The sequence below is a fragment of the Sinocyclocheilus grahami genome, unplaced genomic scaffold (assembly GCF_001515645.1).
Source record: "Sinocyclocheilus grahami isolate Dianchi unplaced genomic scaffold, SAMN03320097.WGS_v1.1 scaffold233.1, whole genome shotgun sequence".
NCBI lineage: Eukaryota > Metazoa > Chordata > Actinopteri > Cypriniformes > Cyprinidae > Sinocyclocheilus > Sinocyclocheilus grahami.
The window spans coordinates 889,500-912,379 of record NW_015505412.1 but is presented as its reverse complement, the minus strand read 5'-3'; the positions used below and the strand labels follow the sequence as shown (position 1 = coordinate 912,379).

The 22,880-nt window shown below is 36.1% G+C and overlaps 1 pseudogene; it reads left to right on the top strand.

Moving 5' to 3' along the window:
* LOC107597483 (sodium/potassium-transporting ATPase subunit alpha-1-like) overlaps positions 1–9,777 on the top strand; it is an 11,861-nt pseudogene extending 2,084 nt beyond the window's left edge.
* Positions 9,778–22,880: the final 13,103 nt, after the last annotated feature.

The window sequence follows — 22,880 nt, the reverse complement described above, 5'->3', positions numbered from 1 at the left end:
GGGGGGGGGGGGGGGGTGAATTATTTCTTTAACTTTTTCCACAAAATGACTCAATTGTCAGTCTTGTTATTTGACAAAGTTGTTATTTCATGTTTCAAACATCTATTTCAGGATGGACAGGACCAATATGAGCTGGCGGCAACGTCAGAGCAAGGAGGAAAGAAAAAGAACGAAAACAAGAAGAAGGACAAAGATATGGATGAGCTCAAAAAGGAAGTGCATTTGGTGAGACTTTACTTAGCTTTGTTCAGTATGGTACACTCTGATCATTTTTCCAAGGCTGAGTCTTTCTGTACAAAATCTATTTCAGGATGATCACAAACTTGACTTTGGAAGAGCTCCACCGTAAATATGGTACAGACTTGAGCAGAGTAAGTTTATGAAGTAGAGTGTCTCTTTTATAAAATGACTCTTAATAAATCTCTAGTGATCAATAACTAACACAGCCCTCTCTTTGACTTCACAAGGGTCTCACAAGCGCTCATGCAGCAGAGATTCTGGCCCGTGATGGACCTAATGCCCTCACTCCACCTCCAACCATGGGTGAATTTCTGTAAGCAGATGTTTGGAGGTTTCTCCATGCTGTTGTGGACTGGTGCCGTCCTCTTCTTTCTTGTGTATGGCATTCAAGCGGCAATGGTAGATGAGCCAGCTAATGACAATGTGAGAGGGAATGCTAAAAAAAAAACATTCGGTGTGGTCTGCTTGATTTATATGTTTTATATCTAGTCTTTTTTATCCCTTTGTTCAATGCAGCTGTATTTGGGAGTTGTGTTATCAGCTGTGGTGATACTCACTGGATGTTTCTCATACTATCAAGAGGCAAAGAGCTAAAAAATTATGGACTCTTTCAAGAATTGGGTTCCCCAGGTAAATATTTTTTTTCTAACTTAGTTATTTTTTGCCATTCAGTTTGTCTAATAAACTAATCTATAAGCTTAAATACATTGTAGATTTGTATTCTTATGTATTTTTTGATCAGATTATAAACTTTTTTTTTTCCTTTCCAGCAAGCATTGGTTGTCCGTGATGGTGAGAAGAAACATATCATGCTGAAGATGTGGTGGTTGCTGATCTGGTGGAGGTAAAAGGTGGTGACAGGATCCCTGCTGACCTGAGAATCATAGCCTCACATGGCTGCAAGGTTATTATGAGCTGGTATTTCTTATCTGAGCTGATCAGTGTAGTGTGAACATCACATTTCCTTTCTGTGGCAGTGACATTATGTAAAAATAGCTTTTAAATTGGGTGTTTTAAGGTGGATAACTCCTCTCTGACTGGAGAATCAGAGCCTCAGACATGGTCCCCGGATTTCTCAAATGATAATCCTCTAGAGACACTCAAACACACGTTTATATAGGTGTATATGTATATGTACTCAAAAAAACACCAAAAAGTTTCAAATTAATTTTGTGTAATCATGTTGTTGGGCATATGGAGTGGTTTATTGTTTCTTATTATATGATTGCATTTTATATTCAGTTTAAATGAGAAGTGGGAGTGTAGTGGGCTGTAGTATGACCTGTGCAGTACATGCAGTACTCATTACTATCCATCACTATTTAAGACCTTATTTGCATACTCAGTGTAGAATCAAGATTTTAAATTGTGCTTATACTGTTTTGCTAATAACTTTCTACTTTATTACACAGTAGAATTAATCACTGGCATTCCTGAATGAATCACAGATGGTGAACAAAATGGTAAAGAAAATGATTCAATGGATCACTCATAAAGTCAGTCATTGGTTTCATTTCTGAACAAATCAGTGTTTTTTTTAATGAATCGGTTAGGTCAATGACTCAATGATTCACTCATAAAGACAGTCATGTGTCGCCACCTAAAGGCATAATGAGTAATATTGAAAGTAAAAGTGTAAATATAAAAATAAAATGAGATGAATTTAATTATAATGAAATCTTAACAATTATGCAATTATAAGTAAAACACTTTACTGAACATCTGTAGTGAATGAGAATATAAAATTCCTTATTCACAGTTGGTGGAGAAGAAAGCAATATTCCTGGTCTCTAGAGGATTATCATTTGAGAAATCCGGGGACCGTGTCTGAGGCTCTGATTCTCCAGTCAGAGAGGAGTTATCCACCTTAAAACACCCAATTTAAAAGCTATTTTTACATAATGTCACTGCCACAGAAAGGAAATGTGATGTTCACACTACACTGATGGCAAAGCAAAAATATTGCATATGTAAATTATATTATGTAAAATATTTTATTTACACTACCATTCATAATTTAGGGTTGGTAAGGTTTTTTTTTATGTTTTTGAAAAAAGTATCTTATTTTTACCAAGGCTGCATTTATTTGATTGAAAATACAGTAAGACAATTATAATTTAAAATAACTGTTTTTTATTTTATTTATTATATTCTAAAATGTAATGTATTCCCATGAAGACAAAGCTGAATATTCAGTAGCCATTACTCCTGTCTTCAGTGTCACATGATCCTTAAGAAATAATTTTAATGTTTTAAATTTAATTTGGTGCTCGAAAAACATTGATTTTTATTATCATTGTTGAAAACAGTTGTGCTACTTATTTTTTTTGTGGAAACTGAAAAGTTTTTTTCAGGTTTCTTTGACTAATATGAAGTTCAAAAGAACAGCTATTTCAAATAGAAATCCTTTGTAATATTATAATTGATTGATTACTTCGATCAAATTCAATTTAAATGTAATTTACATTTAAATGTTTCTGATGCAATATTTGCACATACTGTAGGTACTGCACGTGGCATCGTCATCGGCACCGGAGACATGGGTTGAATTGCAACACTTGCATCTGGACTAGAGGTCGGACGAACCCTCATCTCCATTGAGACTGAGCACTTAATCCACATCATCACAGGCGTGGCTGTCTTCCTTGGTGTCTCTTTCTTTATTCTGTCTCTCGTTCTTGGTTACTCCTGGTTGGAAGCTATCATCTTTCTTATTGGCATCATTGTGGCCAATGTGCTTGAAGGTCTTCTTGCAACAGTCACGGTTAGTTCGTTTAAACTTACTTTGTTTGAAGATTAGGCCCTAATATTTGCTTGACAGTTGCTCTCTGCTTCTCATTCTTTAGGTTTGTCTCACCCTCACAGCGAAATGCATGGCTAAGAAAAACTGTTTGGTTAAGAACCTTGAGGCTGTTGAAACGCTGGGCTCAACCTCAACCATCTGTTCTGATAAAACTGGCACATTAACGCAGAATCGCATGACTGTAGCCCACATGTGGTTTGATAACCAGATCCATGAGGCTGACACCACAGAGAATCAGAGCGGGACCGCCTTTGACCGCAGCTCGGCCACCTGGGCATCATATTGCTGGGCTGTGTTCCTGGCAGAGCAGACAGATGTGCCAATTCTAAAGGTTAGTTTTTGATTTGAGGCACTGCAATTATACTTAGTGCATTAGTGCGCAAGTTATACAATGACATTTGGTGGAGGTCTGCTTTTTTTTTTTTTTAAATCAGAGGTGTTAATAGAGAGATTTAAAATGTTACATAAGATAAAAATAAATGTTTTGAACTTGCTTTGAAAATGGTTTTCAACTTTCCGTTCGGCAAATCCCCCAAAAATGTTTGCAACATTGCTAATACGACGAAATGTGTCCCAAGCATCAAATCAGACAATATTATTATAGATAATGATTCCCAAATGATCATATGACACTGGAGACTGGAGAAATGGCTGCTGAAAATTCAGCTTTGCATCACAGAAATAAATTACATTTGAAAATAAATCAAAGTAGAAAACAATGCTTTTAATTTGTAATAATATTTCACAATGTAAGTTTTTTGCTTTATTGTTGATCAACATGCCATGGTTTGTGAGATTTTCTAATAAATATCTCACTTGTGTGTTTAAATATTTAGAGAGATGTTGCTGGGGATGCGTCTGAATCTGCTCTGCTGTAATGCATCGAGCTTTGCTGTGGATCAGTGAAAGAAATGAGACAAGTACACCAAAGTGGCGGAAATCCCTTTCAACTCGACAAACAAATATCAGGTACTGGATTTAGGATCTTGCATCTCTACTTAGTAGACTTCCCATTCAAGAATTTAAAGTATGCCACAAATTAATGTTACATTGACAGCCCATACACAACTAATACATTACAACTCATATTAAATTATCTGATGCTTGCATTGGTAGCTGTCAGTGCACAAGAACCCAAATGGTGGCACAGAGTCTAAACACCTGCTGGTGATGAAAGGAGCCCCAGAGTGAATCCTGGACCGCTGTGCTACTATATTGATCCAAGGCAAGGAGCAACCATTGGATGTTGAAATGAAAGAAGCCTTTCAGAATGCTTATCTGGAGCTCGGGGGCCTTGGAGAAAGAGTTTTAAGTAAAAGAGAAAAAGCTGCTTCTTCAAATAAAAGTTGTGAGTTCACCTGAGCACACTGTGAACTGATCATTCACATTCTTCTCCAACAGGATTCTGTAATTTCTACCTCCCTGATGAACAGTTTCCAGAAGGATTCCAGTTTGATACGGATTATGTGAATTTTCCTACTGAGAATCTGTGCTTTGTGGGTCTGATGTCAGTGATCGACCCTCCACGTGCTGCTGTGCCTGATGCTGTGGGTAAATGCAGAAGTGCAGGGAATCGAGGTAAAGCAGAGGTGCAATTCCTTTAAGATGTGCTGAAATCATGGTTTACACATTTCTCAACTATTAGGTTATCATGGTAACCGGTGACCATCCAATCACTGCCAAAGCCATAGCAAAGGGTGTTGGGATTAGGGTAATGAGATTGTGGAAGACGTCGCTGCTCTCTTGAATATCCCGGTCAATGAGGTCAATCCCAACTATTGTGTTAGTTTGACTAAAAATGTCACTCTAAATTTCCTTGACATGAATCTAATAAGTCAATAAATCTCTTTTCAGAGACGCAAAGGCCTGTGTTGTTCACAGTGGAGACCTGAAGGACCTCACAGCTGAACAGTTAGATGATATTCTGAAGCACCACACAGAAATTGTGTTCGCCAGAACATCACCACATCAGAAACTGATTATTGTTGAGGGGTGTCAGCGACAGGTAATGAAATTCTGAATATACCTACTGTAAATTGGCTGTGTATACTTAATACTTCAGTTAGTAACTTTGATGCCAAAGAGCTCCAATTACAATCCCCTTGTGAGGGATCCCCTTTCTTAAATAAAAAGGCAATCAAGTATTTAATTTTGTGTGCACATTACAGAAGTTTTCAGAAAAAACAATGCTTTTATTCAATCCTTATAAAAAATAAAAAAAAATTATCAGAAAATGCAATTGAAACGTCTTAAGTGTAAGTGTCATGTAACGATTCAGTCCACTGAATGAGAGCGTAGTGAAGAACCCATGTGCAGTTTATTTACAGACATGATCCAAAATACAAACATAATCCAAGACTAGAGACACAGACTTGACGAGGTATAACCAGACTAGACTCACCGACAGCGGGTTACAACTTCAATACACGACAAGGCCAATGACAACATGATGGCTACTTATAGCAGACAATGAGGGTCACATGACAAGAACAAACCAATGGGGAACAAGGCATATGACTAAAGCAACCAATGAAAACATAACACAGACAAGGGAATCACATGACTAGACAATAACCAATGAGAGCATGACACATGAGGCAAGGGAAGCATGACACTAACAGCAGGAATCAAACTACAAAATAAAAGACACGAAAACAAGAACATGAAACAAAACCCAAACACCACATTACATGTCAATGCATTTAAGAAAAATAAAAGACATTTAAATCACCATTTTTGCTGCACATTTGGCTCAGAATGCATTTTGAAATTCACACTGCATTTTGCTACAATTATCACGCGGTATCACGATGAAAATGCAGTCTCAAGTGTCCTATCCGTAAGTCTAAATGCATTTAGGTAAAACGGCATTTAAATTATAATTTTGCAGTTTTTGCTTGGACATGTTAAACATATCTAATACATTTGGGTAATACAATTTCATTTTAATTTTGCAACCTATAAAGCGTTAAAATATGTTTTTAATTTACATATTAAAACTAGTGTAGAAAATGGCAAATGTAAATTATATAATTGAATTTTCATTTTCATTTTGCACTAAATGTTGCACATATGTATGGGAAAATGTAAATTTAAATACAGAAATACATTGCCATTTTACATATTACATTTCTAAATAAATTTTGCTACCCATATGCTTCCATACCTTTGCAGCCCCTGGTCCCCATGAAAACCTCTGGTTTAGAAAGCATTTGGAAATTGCAATTTTAAGTTACATTTTTAATAATTTTTACAAAGGGAGCCATAGTGGCTGAAACAGGGGAAGGTGTGAATGATTCTCCAGCACAGAAGAAGGCTGATATTGGTGTTGCTATGGGTATTGCTGGCTCAGACGTGTCCAACCAGGCTGCTGACATGATCCTCCTGGATGACAACTTTGCCTCAATTGTCACAGGTGTAGAGGAAGGTACATGATACCTTTTTTCATATCCTCTCAATGTTGTGGGCTCCTTTGTTAGCGTTTTCTCTCCACTCTAGGCCGTCTGATCTTTGACAACTTGAAGAAGTCCATTGCTTACACCCTGACCAGTAACATCCCTGAGATCACACCCTTCCTGCTCTTCATTATCGCCAACATCCCCTTGCCTCTAGGAACTCTTACCATTCTGTGTATTGACCTGGGAACAGACATGGTCAGTGCACAACACACTGGGTTATTTTCTTTTTCACACATTCACATTTGGTATTTTGTCTCTACAAGAGATGACAGTTAATCATTTTGGGGGTTTTTTCAAGGTCCCTGCTATTTCTCTGGCATACGAGGCAGCTGAGAGTGATATTATGAAGAGACAGCCCAGAAACCCTAAAACAGACAAGTTGGTGGATGAAAGAATTTTTATGCAATTAGCATTGCATATGGACAAATAGGTGGACATTTTGTTGCTTTGTTCCAGTAGCTTAAATGGTAGAGCATAGCACTAATAATGCTAAAATTGTCTTAGAAAAGATTCTAAGACTGTCATTTTTAATGGTATTCGATCAGGTGCTAAATTAGTATGTTGTGAATCTCATCCCAAGTTTTTCCTCACTAACATGCTATCATATGAAAGCTTCTCATGTCAAAAGGTGAAAATGGCTTTAAAGTTTTAATAGAAGATTTTGTCTCGATGGTTAATTATTCATATTTCCCCATGAGCTGATCCGCTACAAATGTAGTCAACATTTAGGTGTGCTTTAGCATTTAGATTTGCCTCAAAGCTAACAGGCATCTACTAAAAGCTTCAAAACCCTAATTTTAATAATTTAATTTTAATGAAAGTCTTCACCAGTGTTTGGGAAAGTTACTTTTAAAAGTTATGCATTACACTATTCCGTTACTCCCTAAAAAAGTAACTAATTACGTTAGTTACTTTTTATGGAAAGTAATGTTACGTTACTTTTGAGTTACGTTTTAAATCTGGGCAGGGCTTGGTTGTTTGTTTTTAATATAAAATGTTCTTCCTTTACAAAGGTAAAAGCCCTTTCACAACAAAAAAAGAGAAATAATTACGCCTCAGGCTGAAGGCAATGTAAATTCACGTCTGTACAGTAGAGGATGCAGCTCAAATAAATCGCATGAAGAATATGACGCAGGAGAAGAAAGTTCAACACATTTCAGCAATAACAAAAATGAAACACAAATGTGTCATTTTTGCTTAGTATGGTTGAATTGGATCATCAAAGGTCAGTAGCAAAGACATTGGTTAATAAAATGGGATAAAATGCATAAATTATATTTGTCTTTAACATATTTAATTATTGCTGGTTTGTGTAATATTCTGAGTTTGCATTTTACTGTTTTTATTCATTTTGAGGAATACTGAATCTCTTTTTGTGACGCAGGAGAAGAAAGTTCAACACATTTCAGCAATAACAAAAATGAAACACAAATGTGTCATTTTTGCTTAGTATGGTTGAATTGGATCATCAAAGGTCAGTAGCAAAGACATTGGTTAATAAAATGGGATAAAATGCATAAATTATATTTGTCTTTAACATATTTAATTATTGCTGGTTTGTGTAATATTCTGAGTTTGCATTTCACTGTTTTTATTCATTTTGAGGAATACTGAATCTCTTTTTTTGCAGGTGAGAGTAAATACATGTTTATATTTAGTCTAGAACTACAGTAAGATCATGTTCACACACAACACCTCTGCACTTACTCCTGATTTCTCTCAACATGGCAACACAAGAGCTGTAAGTGAATACACCGGAAACAAAGTAACTGGCGTTACTCATTTAAAAAAGTAACTCAGATAATTCATTGTAAATTTAAAAGTAATGCATTACTTTAGTTACTTAAAAAAAGTAATCTGATTACGTAACTCGTGTTACTTGTAATACGTTACCCCCCAAGCGGCAACCTCCCGCTCTCTCTCTGATGCCAACACGGAAGTGACTTAAACTGTAAATCGTCAACTGGCCGCTAGAGGCTGGCTGCAAAAGGGAGTCAATCCCATAGACTCCCCATGTTAAAATGCCCAGCTTAACAGCAGAAAAAAACACGTTTACAGCCTGGTTCAAAAAATTATTTTGGTTTATATAGCTAATTTTGCCCTTCATGACAACTGTGAGGGGGGTGAATGTTTTTATAAGTCATACGTTTAAATTATATTAAGCCTTAAATTTCTGAATAATTAAGGGAGTGGCCACTTGAGTGACAGGTGGATTGCCGCTGCTGTCATCACCATCGAGCTAGGTGGGTGTGGTTTTCAGCTCCCGCCTTTTTGCCCATTTTCGTTGACGCGCTGCCAAAATGGCGACGGCCGGCTCTGCCCACTTTGAGCTTCAAAAACCTCTTCAGGAACCTACGGGTGATGTCACGGACACTACGTCCATGTTTTTATACAGTCTATGGTTACCCCCAACACTGGTCTTCACACGTGATACTATGAAATTGTTATTGTATCAAAACAATGTTGTTTTCTCAGACATATGAACAGAGCAAGATTGTGGAGTTCACGTGCCACACAGCATTCTTCGGCAGCATTGTGGTCGTGCAGTGGGCCGATCTGATTATCTGCAAGACCAGGTGTAATTCTGTCTTCCAGCAGGGAATGAAATGAGTCTGGGAGAACAAATGAGCGTAAGCCATGTCCTTGCGGAGATTTTCTTTTATTTATTGTCGGTTTACTACATTTTTTGTCCTACAAGGAACAAAATCCTGATCTTTGGATTGTTTGAGGAAACAGCACTGGCGGCTTTCTTGTATTATTGCCCTGGCATGGATGTGGCTCTCAGAATGTACCCACTCAAGTAGGCTCAAATGTATTTGTATAAAATAAATATGCCGTTTTTTCTTGGCTGCTTCTTTGGTTTATATTCTACGCTCTATCTACAGGCCCAACTGGTGGTTCTGTGCCTTCCCGTACTCTCTTCTCATCTTTATTTATGATGAAATCAGAAAGCTCATCCTTAGACGGAGGTAATCAGGAAACTGCAACCTTGTTCTAACCAAATGTACTGTATTGTTGGATTTAAATGAATAGTATACAAATGTATGTCTAAGTAGTGTATGAGTGCATCATTTTATATTTTTCAACTGTAAAAGTAAAAAGTTTTATTTTTTCTTTCTTTGCAGGTTGGATGGAAAGAGAGACATACTACTAGACATCTGTAGTGTTAGCACTACTTCTGCGTGTTATCTTTGTGGAGTTAGAGTAGTTTTGCTATTCTGAATTTAACCTGTACATTTTAAAATATTTTTATATAGAATTATTTTAATACTGAAATCCTGCTGCCATGCTAAAGATAGACTTGAAAAAAAAATTGTAATTGTGTAACTTCAATAAACTGTCAACTTGACTAAAATGTGGTCTCATTCAATAACTTGATGTTGTTGCTGGTCTGTACTACATATCCTAGTGTAATTCATAGAAGTTAATTTATACCTGTATATAAAGTATTTCTAAATTTAAATGTTTTAAGAAACACAGAGAATGTACTTGACAGAAGCCGTGTAAAAAATAAGAGACAGAACAAGGATAGGTAGAATTTATTTTTTATTTTTTTCATTTAACTTGCTCACTGGATGGTTCTTTCAAGATGGATAAAAGCCTAGTAACCCAGAAGAATAGAATCATGTTGGCATGGATACACAGCAGTAGTCCTAAACTATTTCATTCTGAATTTAAGGAACAGAATGTTCCTCTATTTTCCTCTCTGTCCTTCATCATTTAGAGGCCATTGGAATGTTAAGCCACTATCTGCTTTTTGTTATCCTGCAGTGGTGTTTCCGTTGATTTGGCATAATACATTCACTAAAAGTGAAGCAAACCACTCATTTCCCCACGTAAGATACACAGTAATTCAACTACTTTTTTGACTGTCTCATAAATCTTGACTGTATTGTACTATGTACTGTATGATTTGTTTTGAGTATGAACAACATGAACGAGCAGTGACACATTTCCCCTTTCAACTTCTAGACCAATACTTTTCAGCCCACTGTAGATTGTGATTCATTGTGTATTTTTAATGTTTTTTACAGCAAATAATATGTTAGGCCTAATGGCAGAGAGGTCATCTGAGGGAAACTGTAGTATATGACTGATATGAGGCTATGCATAGTGTAGGAATATGCCTGTAAAAAATTATACTGATTTTTCTTTAAAAGAAATTGCAAATAATGTTAACTGAATATTATTACTAACTATATGATTCATATGTATTGGTGTTATGGTATTTGCCATCCCTTTTTGGAGCTTGACAGCTGTGGTCACTCTGAACTGTTGTTGAATGGAAAAGAGCTACATGAACATTCTTTAAACATTCTTCTTTTGTGTTCCTTTAACACGCGCAGTTAAAGCCTAAAAGGCCTCAAGAGCTTTTTTCCCATTGTGCAGGTCAATACCTTTATTAACCCAAAGCACTGAGTTTAAGTCCTAGCTTTTTTTTGAGTATGAACAACATGAACGAGCAGTGACACATTTCCCCTTTCAACTTCTAGACCAATACTTTTCAGCCCACTGTAGATTGTGATTCATTGTGTATTTTTAATGTTTTTTACAGCAAATAATATGTTAGGCCTAATGGCAGAGAGGTCATCTGAGGGAAACTGTAGTATATGACTGATATGAGGCTATGCATAGTGTAGGAATATGCCTGTAAAAAATTATACTGATTTTTCTTTAAAAGAAATTGCAAATAATGTTAACTGAATATTATTACTAACTATATGATTCATATGTATTGGTGTTATGGTATTTGCCATCCCTTTTTGGAGCTTGACAGCTGTGGTCACTCTGAACTGTTGTTGAATGGAAAAGAGCTACATGAACATTCTTTAAACATTCTTCTTTTGTGTTCCTTTAACATGCGCAGTTAAAGCCTAAAAGGCCTCAAGAGCTTTTTTCCCATTGTGCAGGTCAATACCTTTATTAACCCAAAGCACTGAGTTTAAGTCCTAGCTTTGGTCTTAATCAGAATTTCGTATATTGTTTTCCACTAAATGTGACTAGGCGGTAACAGTATCACTCCGATAGCCTAGAGAGAATAGAGCTTTTGTTGGATTGAAAATGGGACTTGATTCGGGGGTCCATCGCTCCGTGACAAGAATAAAGTGCAGCTCTAAACAAAAAGCTCAGTGGTGAAATTGAAATTTATTTTCTCCGCTCTGAGACAACCACATAATCATGGGGCAGGAAAGCACAGTTGTCTCATGAAGTTCATGTAATCAATGTAATAGCTGACATATTGATAATACTATTATAATAATGCTGTTTATGCTTTGAAGGATTGCCACTGGAGAGATACATTCGAATGTTGTGCTTCTGTAGCAAGGGTTCTTGGCAGTATGTTTGGTTATTTCATTATTTATATGGCTTTTGTGTTATAAATGTGAAAATATGGTCTGCTGAATAGTTTGCAGTGTAGGATGAGGCAATGATCTAAGCTACATGTACAGACCTTTGACACGTTTTGTGGTCAGGTTCAGGCCATATATTTGGAACTTTAGCAGTTCGGTTATTATGCGTATTGATCATATTTTCTGTCTCCTGCTGGGTTGTGCAAGAGAAAGACTTAACTATGCTGGATACCGAGAGAAGAGTTCCTAATTAAACCTGAGGGAAAATGCTAGTCTGACAGGGATTCGAAGAGACCTGACCCTGTCCTATCATGGCAAGATTTCACAGGAACCATGGTAACTGATGCATCAGGATTGATGCTTTTTGTCTTCGAAGTCCATCTGCATTTGGTCAGACAGCTACATTGCTAACTGACAGTTTACATGGTATGAGCTTTTACCTAATAATTTTCTGCTAACCAATAATGACTGCATGTTTTGAGTAAAATAGTTGGGTCAAGATGTAGGCAGAGGGTTTGTTAGCTTTCTTGAAAAAAGTAACACTAAAATAGTATTAAAGGGGTCATATGATGCGATTTCAAGTTTTCCTTTCTCTTTGGAGTGTTATAAGCTGTTCGTGCATAGATAAGATCCCTGAAGTTGCAAAGACTAAAGTCTTAAACCCAGGGGTTTGATGTAACGAATTACAAATACTCACGTTACAGTAATTAAGACGTTTTTATCAGTAATTGTACTTTTTTGAGTAGTTTAAAAATTGTGTACTTTTACTTGAGTACATTTTAAGTGATGTATCGGTACTTTTACTCCGCTATTTTCCTCCGTTTGTGGTCGTTACATGCTTATTTTCATTTTATTTTTATCCATCAACGTGATTGGATAGCGAGTAATAGGTTTCGGGACTTTCGTCAAATCAAATTGTGCATAGAAAACTTTAACCGCCAACCTTTTATCATGGCTGCTGGAAGTGCAGGAAGTGACTTTTGATGAGTTTGAGTGCGTGATGCGCGCTGTGAAAAAGTGTGTTGGGAACACAAATTGAGGAACAAATCTGCACGTATTTCACTTATTGATGACCCGTGGCATTAATATACTGCATCTGTGCCAGCGGGTGATGTAATAAAACTACAGCTCATTAATAAATGTTTTTTTTTAATCCATTTTATACAATCCGCCTTCAATTAGCAAGTGCATTCGCGCATAAACAATTTTCAAGTTCAACACTTTTTGTTCCGTTCAGTTGTGGATGCTGCTGATTCACCGAGACCGCCGCGGCTCAGCAAAGAGACATGCGTGTGTGTGTGTGTTTTCCTTTGAAAAAGTTTCCCCAGAAATACCTCGCTATTTAATGCATTTGTCCTTACAAATTATCAAATGCGGTGTACAGCGTTTATTATGAGGGGGTAGAATCCACAGCTCAGTACTCACTATTCAATACTCATGAGTACTTTTAAAAAAGGCTACTCTTTTACTCTTACTCAAGTAGTTTTTTGGACAAGTACTTTTACTCTACTCACACTACATTTTTTTGGATGGTAATGGTACTTTTACTTGAGTATATTTTTTCAGTACTCTTTCCACCACAGCTTAAACCCAAAGAGATATTCTCTATAAATATTCAGACTCATCCACGCCCTCCTAAAACACCTCGTTTAAACACGCCTCCACATGTCTACATCACTGTGTGGGAAGATTTGCATAACACCACCCAAATGTTCAAGCAAAGAAAGAAGGCGTAACTTTTTTTCTCGCTGTAGTATTGTCGCTGCCACGGCCGCCATGTCGTGGAGACGCTGTGTTTCGTTGTGAAAGCAAAACTACTTTGTTTGGCCTTCCAAAAGATGACACAACTAGAGTGGTTAATCAGTGGTTAAGTTGTATTTAGGCCTACAACACTGTTCCAGAACAGTTCAACGAAATATTCGTGTGTGTGCAACGTATTTTATGGAGGACTATTTCATGAACCATGGAGAGTAGCCTACAATGCCGGCTGTTCTGACTCACAGCCTGTAAGTATGTTTTCATATTTAAAGAATTTGCCACTGACAATTCAAACGCGAGTATTGAGCAGTGTAGAGTAGCGCTTGTTGTTTGTCCTTTCTCCGATCACAAATGCAGACATGGTTTTATGTTTACGCGGTGCGATGCAACGCAACCCGTAAAAAGACAGTATAAGTCATTATAATCAGTAATTATGTCCCCACTGGATGCAACAAATGCTTTGGTTATAATGGGTTTTATTTAGGGGTGTAACGATTCACTCGTTTTCTCGATGCATCGATTACAAACCATGATGGTGCAATGCATTGATCTTGAAACATGGATTTTGAATCATGAATCGCCAATTTCGGACAGTAATCGTTTTAAAACGCTAAGAATTAATGAATCGCGATTTCTATAGCGATTGCAGTGACTGACAGGATTTCGCAGCCTACAATGCCGGCTGTTCTGACTCACAGCCTGTAAGTATGTTTTCATATTTAAAGAATTTGCCACTGACAATTCAAACGCGAGTATTGAGCAGTGTAGAGTAGCGCTTGTTGTTTGTCCTTTCTCCGATCACAAATGCAGACATGGTTTTATGTTTACGCGGTGCGATGCAACGCAACCCGTAAAAAGACAGTATAAGTCATTATAATCAGTAATTATGTCCCCACTGGATGCAACAAATGCTTTGGTTATAATGGGTTTTATTTAGGGGTGTAACGATTCACTCGTTTTCTCGATGCATCGATTACAAACCATGATGGTGCAATGCATTGATCTTGAAACATGGATTTTGAATCATGAATCGCCAATTTCGGACAGTAATCGTTTTAAAACGCTAAGAATTAATGAATCGCGATTTCTATAGCGATTGCAGTGACTGACAGGATTTCGCACACTGACACATTTTTTGAGCAGCTGATATGTGATCTCTCCTTAGTACTCGTGGCCAGTAATGCTAAAGTGAAGTAGTTGTACTTTTCTGTAGTTTTTCAATACCGACGACATTACCTGAGCAGTCGAAGGCTGCGCATTTATTGTATGGACGGAGCAAAAATGTAAGTGCCTAAAGCATACGCACAGTTCCATTGAACGAGAAATGTGTTTTAACAATGTTGTTAGAATGTACGAAGGAAACCGTTAAAATAACCACAGCTTAAACAACAACCTTGAAATAAGAGCCCGAGGTTTATCTGATAATCAGATGCATAAAAAGTAGTATTTGTTGCTATAGCAAACAGACATGCAAGTTTTCTTTCAGAATCATCATTCGCAGATGGAGAGGAAAAGTTAAACACTATAGCATTTTATTTTATGAAAATGAGATAAAGAAGTTTTCACACTGAAAGAGAAGTGATCTCACGCTCATAGAATTTAAGACATGCCAGGATATATCTGCAGACTGCAGCTAATCTGAATAAAAAGCAGAATGAACTGAAACGTTAAGACAATAAACACAATAAATAAATAACATTTATGAATGATGCAGTGCTAGTTGACATACCATTTATTACAGTACAGAAACTATAAAGTATATTTTCTACATTATTCTGTGCAGAAATTTGAAATAATTGTTTGTAGTATATAAAACAATCACATTTTGCCATTAGGAAAAAATGATAGATTACAAATAATTGATTATTGTCCAGAAGTGTATTTGATTTCTTATGCTTTGCATATTCAAAGTAAGAGATAAGAAAATAATTCCTTGTAAAAAAAAAAACAATAAAACAAAAGTAATGCATACATAAAATTATTGTATTTGACTTTTCTGTCACTTCTGAAATGATGGCTACACCCCTGGTGTGACAAAAGTTGAGCTTATACATAATACTTTTAAAACTCTTTTTTTAAATCTTGTTTTACATAAATTTCTACATATGCCATGTCATGCCATAGCATCATTAAACTAGCATCTAACAATGGACAAAAGTGTTTTTTTTCCTCTAACCTAGGGTTCTCTAACCATAAAGGCTGCTGTGTAATTTGCCCCCTGACTAAGCATTTAAATAATCTTGTGAATGCACTTAAAGATTGCAAATCGAATCGAATCAAATTAAATCGTTCTGAATTAGCAAAAATCGTTCTTGAATCGAATTGAAAACCTATGAATCGTGAATCGAATCGATTCGCTGTCTACACAAAGATTCACAGCCCTAGTTTTATTGTTTTTGTTTCGTCACGCCGGGACACACATCACAGTATGGTAAGGGGCGTAAAATTTCTGTCACACGCTTGAGGCATTCGGCCAATCACAACGCACTGGATAGCTGGCCAATCAGAGCACACCTCGCTTTTCAGAAAGATGAGCTTTGTAAAAATCGATGTGTTTCAGAAAGGCGGGGCATAGAGGAGAAACAATAATGTACAGTATGTGGAAAATAATGTGTTTTTTGAACGTTAAACCGCATAAACACATTTCATTACACCAAATACACAAAATAATGTTCTTTTTTTAGCATCGTCGTATGACCCCTTTAAACGATATACAATTTTAAATATATTTTTTAATATTTTTATCTTTTAAAATGTAATTTATTCTTGGGATGGCAAATTAGATTTTTTTTAGAAGCCATTACTTCAGTCTTCTGTGTCACATGATCCTTCAGCAATGATTCCAATATACTAATTTGGTGCTAGAGACATTTCTAATTATTATGAAATCAGTTGTGCTGCTTATATTTTTTTGTGTAAACCGTGATACATTTTTATCAGGATTCTTTGATGAATAGAAAGTTCAAAAGAACAGAATTCAAAATATATTATAAAATTTAAGGATCAATTTAAAGCATCCTTGCAAGTATTTTCTTAAAAAAAATAAATAAATACTGGCCTCAGTGTAGCCATAGTGTAGATTAGAACTCTTTTAGGTCACTTTATTTACTGTAAATAGAGCAATTATTAATACTCAAAGTACATAATGGAAATTGAAACAGGAATTATGGAATTATGGCTTATTCAGTGTTTGCTTTAGTTTTACAGGAGGGGTCTAAGAATAATGAAACGGTGCCTCTTTTTCAATGATGGGTTCATTGTGTCCATGGAATTGTTTTTGTACTGTTTGTTCAACAGGTCAAACTGTACTATTACAGACTGTCCTATTATTTTAATATAGTTTGACAGGGTACATTAAGCTTTCACTAGGTTACGTAAAGGATAAGAGATGGAAACAGAGATGGAATGTGGTTTCCATTCTTTCTTTGCTTTTACCTGTTGCTTTGAGAAATACATCCTGCTGTTAAAGCGATAGTTCACACAAAATAATTTTGAAGTGTTTGGTCCATAAATGAAAGTCAATGGGATCCAAAAATAAAATATTTAATATTGGGTTATTTACCATGACAATTTAAAATGATATTAAATCATAGTGACATCTTCCAAATTTGGGTGAGGTGGACATATTTGGCTACTGGTAGTCTGTGAAAAAATCCCTACCAATGTTTCTTTACACTCTATTGCCCTCTGCTGGCAATGGTATATTATTTATTTCCTGTTCATAAAATAAAAATTAGATCACGTCCAGATGACATCTAATGCAGACACTCTGTTTTCATTCATACATTCACCGTCCAGTCTAACATACACTTGCTTTTTTATAGCTTTCAATTTCACAGATATTTGAATGATTAGCTGTTCACAAGTAGACATTTGATTGTGTCCGCAGACGCTGTGAATAATTGACAAGCTCCTTGAATAAACTCTCAGGGACAGAAGGAGGTATTCGAATCCTTCAGATCCCAATTACTTTGAATTTCACACCCCCGGCTGAGCTGAAGAGCCCGACACATCTGCAATGCAGTTATCTTCTGAAATGATACTTCCAGAGAAGTCATTTTCTGTTTGATAGAGAACAGACGCGAAGGAATTGCTGGTGGATGTCACACTGTAAACAAACACTTATCACCTAAACACACAGTCATTAACCTGTCAGGCATTAACATGTGCTTGTTAGCAGAGCGAATTATTATAAACTCAGAGAACAGCTGAGGCACAGAGATATTACAGTATACATTACAGCTTAAAATCATGACTAATAGAGCTGCTTATAGTAAATACAACCCAAATGCTTAATCTAACTGCTAAAAATGCGAGAGTTCCCAAAGCTCACTGCTTTATTCAAATGAAGGTGATATATATACAGTATATATATTCAGAACAGGGAAGTGTTTCAAACATGACTAGCCTATATAATAACATGCCCAAGCTGCACATGTCCATGCCCATCAAAACATGTGTAAATGAAGGAGTTTTTGTATATAAAATACACATTTTCTGGCTGTGACACTTTGATATTATATATATTTTATATTTACATATATGACCCAATGCACACAATTGCTCAATTGTAATGCACACGATAACTAACTAGTTAAATATTATATAATTTGTATTACAGTTGAGTATAAGGAAGAGTTCCTAACAGTCTGAACAGAATGAACATTGCTTGCACATTTCTGTTCATTTATTCGATTTTTTTATCTGTGGAAGTAGCTCAAGGGAAATTAACAATTTAACAAAAAGACTGAGAAATATTGGGTGATATATTCAGTTTACAGTATATTAGTTGGATAAAAGGATTTTAAATTGCGATACTTGGCTGTCTTACATTTACAAAGATATGTCGTACAGGGATATACAGGTGCATCTCAATAAATTATACCCTCCTTGTGAAGGGTGTCAATGATTGTCTTCTGGACAACTTTCAACAGTCTTCCCCATGATTGTGTAGCCTAGTGAACCAAACTAAGAGATCATTTTGAAGGCTCAGGAAACCTTTGCAGGTGTTTTGAGTTGATTAGCTGATTGGCATGTCACCATATTCTAATTTGTTGAGATAGTGAATTGGTGGGTTTTTGTTAAATATGAGCCAAAATCATCACAATTAAAAGAACCAAAGACTTAAACTACTACAGTCTGTGTGCATTGAATTTATTTAATACACAAGTTTCACAATTTGAGTTGAATTACTGAAATAAATTAACTTTTTCACGACATTCTAATTTATTGAGATGCACCTGTACTTAGTCTATATTTGATAAACATTATTTGATAATCTTTTATCAGAGGAGACTACTTTCTTTCTGCTAGAATAAAGTCTCTGCTTTTCTGAAGAAAAAAAGAGAAAAAGACAAGGGTCGTTGAATTTAGTGATATAAGCTGTAAAGCTCACAGATTTTTCAACACTTTCATTATGCATTTACATTTAAGAGTATAACACAATAAAAATTCCAGCAAGAACAGATTTATTGTTATTGTATATTATTCATATCCCTTGGACTGGGGAAGTGGACAAATGCAGCGTGAAGCCATTACTGTAGTGATTGCCTACCAGGAGCCGGATAAAATTATCCATAGTTTAATCAAGTTATGTCTCTTCATTCCTGTAGTGTCCATTATGCATATGGAAAACTCGGCAGATGTGAAGAATGTTATTACGTCCACCTGAGGCTACTAACCATTACTGCTTTATTGTAATTTTCATTTTATGATATTGCCTAGGCTTTCCTGACATTGAAAAATTAAACGGATATTGAATTAAATAAAATGTATACAGCCCTATAGTTAAAAAAAGTTTCTAATTTGTTGCACCCTCTACTGGTGAAAGTTAGTGACAGCACTGACAATTTGATTGCTTTATAAAACCCATATATCATACCGACATATGGGTGAGGTAGGCAACAACTCTCATCTTCCTGGAACATAATTTAAAATAATTGAAAGGTTCACACCAACATATTCAAGAACGTGGGATATGGAAATACAAGTGTGATGCTGCTGATAATATTTTCTGCAATCCATCAATATCAGACATTAGTTAGTAGATGAAATTATTTCTGAGATGAAGGAGAGCTAGTTCGTTAGGGTTGAGTGTAATGAGAGAAGAAGCAGAGAGTTCAGCAGTAAAATGTAGAGGACACATTATGTGTAATGGGATGCATTTGGATGAGCAAAATGAGCCAAAGGCAGTTCAGCACCCTCACAACAAGCTTTGATTGATCTCCTTTACGCTGCCATTAGACAGAGTGACTGAACCATAGTGAATGCATGCAATAAAACATGGCAAGTGTGAACCCACCAAAAATCCTTTCCACTGTATAGAGAGGAGAGCCAGTAAGCCAGTCTCAAAAAGTGTACTTTAGCATGTAAGGTGTAATCCATTAGCACATATTCAGAAAGCACAAAGCTGTATCAGGGATCTCGAAGAACACAAAAAGAAAGCTGTCAGGTGAACAAGAATATTCTCTTTAGCTCTGACTCCTTCAATGGGGACAGAGAAAAGAATTGTGTCAAAATCAGAACCCCCTTGATTACATGAAGCAGGCTTTCAGAAAAAGTGTCATGCAAAATAAAAAGGGTAGACCGTGATTATGGCCTTGCTGTGAATTAGAGGTCTTTCATGGATTTGCGTAATGCCTTTGATTATGTTTAAGTGGTGGAATGGGAATAGGGCTCATCTGGAAAGCTGAAGGCCATGTGGGATGAATGTGAATGAAAGGGAGAACTGAACAGCACGCTAGAGGAAAAGCACACATAAAAGCAGACGAACATGTGCCATTGTGGATTTCGGTAATTGCTGAGAGACAATGAGGAGGCCTATTCTTTAGAAACACACTGCTTTTCAAAGCATGAAATCTATGAAACGCATGACGTGTATTGGTGATTAGCGAGGCAGGCCTGCAAGTGACTTTAATATTCGGACACTGATCGTTTGAACAGAGGTCAAAGCTCTAATGGCAGACCGTTTACTCAGATTTATTGAAAATATTGTAATGCATGCTTGATTCTGGACTACGTTTCGCAGTGGTAACCTGTATATATAAATTCAATGTATTTCAGAGACCTTCAGTAAACTTAATGGAATAGTTCAAAAATGAGTTTGATGAGTTTGGTTCTTCATCAGAACAGATTTGTAGAAATAGTATTACACCACCTGCTCACCAGTGAATCGTCTGCAGTGAATGGGTGCCGTCAGAATGAGAGTCCAAACAGCTGATAAAAACATCACAATAATCCACACAACTTCAGTCCATTAATTAATGTCTTGTGAAGTGAAAAGTATGTTTGTAATAAACAAATCCATCATTAAGGTGTATTAATTAACTTTAAACCATTGCTTTTTATCCAAAATATGAATCCATGATAACGTTTTCTCCAAAATATCTCCAAATCTGTTTTGATAAAGAAACAAAGTCATCTACATCTTGGATGGCCAGAGAGTAAGTACATTTTCAAGTTTCAGCTCTGAGCAAAACACTGCACAAGAAATTTGGTTGCAAGTTATAAAATAATATGGACAATTTCCATTTGCAAACATTAATAATGTCAGTCGTGAGTGAAGGTCTAGCATGATTTGTTTGCAGATGCCACTTGAATTCACATATTTTGTCACATATTTTGTGCAAAAAATGCCTTAATATTTTTTTAAATGCATAAAATATCTGTTAGAAAATGGACATCATTCTTTGTTAGAAATAGCATTCTGTCATATAAGAACAAGACTTAATATATTTTATGATATTTCTATTAACATAATATAAAAGTAGTATAAATAACTTTTCTTTTAAACATCTATCTTGTTTTAATGGTATATTGTTTTATATAGGGAACTAGGGTGATTACTGGTTACTAATAGTGTATTTGCAGTGGAAGAAAAACCGTGAAACATTTTCCAATAATTTCAGCACTAGAAATAAGCCATAGTCTTGCAGTGCATAGTATACCAGAGAAATGGCATTTTATAATGTCAAATAGACGATTTTGTATTATCTCTCCAGTCAGGTAAGTAGCTAGTCTTACAAGCTTCATTGTTCATCTGCCAAGGTTGAAAGATTATGTGTGTATGCCTGAGTGTTTTCTCTTAAAACTCTATTGAGTCATAACAAGTGGATAGAAGTTTTTGTTCTCTTCGTGTATAGTGTCTGTTCTTTTTCTCTGCTCTGACACATCGTGCACAGTAATCACTCATCATGCAATCCAGTAATTCATGCTTTTATGACAGATGAAACCCAACTCATCAGCAGTCAAGCATGGTCTGCGGACCACGCTCATGCTGATCAGACAGCTCATCATTATTTTCTGCATGGGACATGTTAGGGAGTAATCCGTCAATTTAATGAGTACCTCATTTAAATGGGCACGCCCTATTAATCGCACAATATCCATAACTCTGTTGTTGTCTTGCTTGCTTGATGTTTGCTTGAATGAGGTGCACGTCGGATGTCCTGATCAATGCTCACTGCTAGCCATATGTTTACATGGATTGCAGCACTACTGACACAATTATGATTATTAAGACCAGTTAATGCACTGAAGATGGCGGAGATACACTTAAAAGTGATGCCACTGCTGCTAATTGCTAGGTGATTTTAATTAAACTACAGACACTTTAATGACTAATCAAACCACTTTACAGGCCCATTCCTACAAGTGACGAGGCTTGTGTGTTTTGCTCATGCAAGCGTTTCTTTATGACAAGGATGCTTAAATGGGCACAGCTTAATTAGAAAAGGACCAATGGTGAGTAGAGGAGAAAGGAGTGCGTTGATCTGCTCCTGCTAGAGATGTGCTAGGTCAGCATTTCCCCAGCCAGCAAGGGACAAAATGCAAAAGGACTTTAATATGTGGAAAATAGACATTTTAGCCTCCCTTAAGACATTAGCAAACCCCTGAACACCCTTCAGTGGGATGTTTATTCACATGAAATGTTCCGGCTCAGAAACAAAGAAATAAAAAATTATTCACGACAAAAAGCAAAAGTACCATAAAAGTATTAATTTCGATACAAATTTGAGTTGAATTACTGAAATAAATGAACTTTTCCACGGCATTCGAATTTATTGAGATGCACCTGTATATCCCTGTATATACCTGTATATATATACCTGTGTATATATACCTGTATATCTATGTATATATATATATATAGAGAGAGAGAGAGTTGTTTGATCAGAATTCAAATTGGATAATATTAATCATAGAGACTGATCAGAAGTCATTAGATTATTGTGATTATTTTATTCTATTGACACGACTAAACTGTATACA